At 34.7% G+C, this 1,179-nt stretch overlaps 1 protein-coding gene across 2 annotated transcripts in view; it reads left to right on the top strand.

Moving 5' to 3' along the window:
• The window catches only part of Usp16 (ubiquitin specific peptidase 16), a gene marked incomplete in the record, with an annotated part of 38,034 nt that overhangs the window by 27,334 nt on the left and 9,521 nt on the right, over positions 1–1,179 (top strand).

The following is a 1,179-nucleotide window of genomic DNA, read 5'->3' on the forward strand; positions in this document are numbered from 1 at the left end:
GTGTGATACTGAAGTCCAGTATTGCAGTTCAAGCCGACTGGGCCAAGTGGTTGATTATGTTAGAAAACAAGCCAGTGTTACAACTCTAAAACCAGGTAATTCGTTTCTTAGTAAATATTGTGACATTTATGTGCTGTATCTGCTGGTAGTTAGAATTACTTATTTTGCTATCTAGAATTACATACAACTGAATAATGTTAGTTATGCTTGATTTTAAGCTATGAAACAATTTTTGGTTCATAATGCAAAACTGAAAATATGTAGTTATGAGGTGTTAGCAATAGAAGGGATGTGGGAGATGACGTAGGTTCGTATAATGAAGGGCCCGAAACAGGCAGCAGGCCTGATCCCCTAACCCTGGCCAGGAACTTAACTTGTAGACCTGCCTTCTGTGGTAAATTTCGTAATGAAAAGATTCCAGTCTGTCTTCTAAATGAAGATTTGTATCTCCTCCTAATGGTCAGATTCTTCTCAAGTTTTTTTCCACTTACAGTAATTGGCTGGGAATACAGCAGTTGCCTAAACATACAGTAACCGTGTCTCCCTGCTGGGTGGCTTGATTTGAACATGTTACCTCCCAGCCAGCTTGAACCAGCAGTGGTACATGCATGACTGTCCCCTGGCGGGAATGTGTTAAGCTTGTCCTTTGGCTGTTTAGTCATTAATGTCTTTATCAGAGCTATAATTGTTTGTTCTTTACTTCAAAATTAGTTGTTAGCCCATGAAAATTCATTTAAAAATTTATGTTCATATTCTTCATTTGATTATTTTATGTTTTAATTTCATAAGGCAAGCAGTGCGCTTATTTGTGCAGTTTTTATGTTAAAAAAAGGAAGATACCAAAGCATATAGTGTCTGATTTCTTTTGTCAGATCAATGCTATGTCAGTAATGAACATTTGTTCGTTCTTTCTATGGCAGTTTACTTGTATTTATTAGATAATATTTAAAATCAAATTGGTGACGAATTATTACATTAGATAGAAATCACAAATTCTCTCTGTTCCAACTACAAGTATGTGTTTGATAAGGTTGTATTATATATTTTGCCAAATCTTTTCTTCTTTTTTTCTTTTTCTTTTGAGCAGAGAAAGATAATGGGAACATTGAACTGGAAAATAAAAAATTAGAAAAAGAAAGTAAAAATGAACAGGAGAGAGAAAAAAAGGAAAACATGGCT

The sequence above is a fragment of the Chinchilla lanigera genome, unplaced genomic scaffold (assembly GCF_000276665.1).
Source record: "Chinchilla lanigera isolate Chin_1 unplaced genomic scaffold, ChiLan1.0 scaffold00006, whole genome shotgun sequence".
Lineage (NCBI taxonomy): Eukaryota > Metazoa > Chordata > Mammalia > Rodentia > Chinchillidae > Chinchilla > Chinchilla lanigera.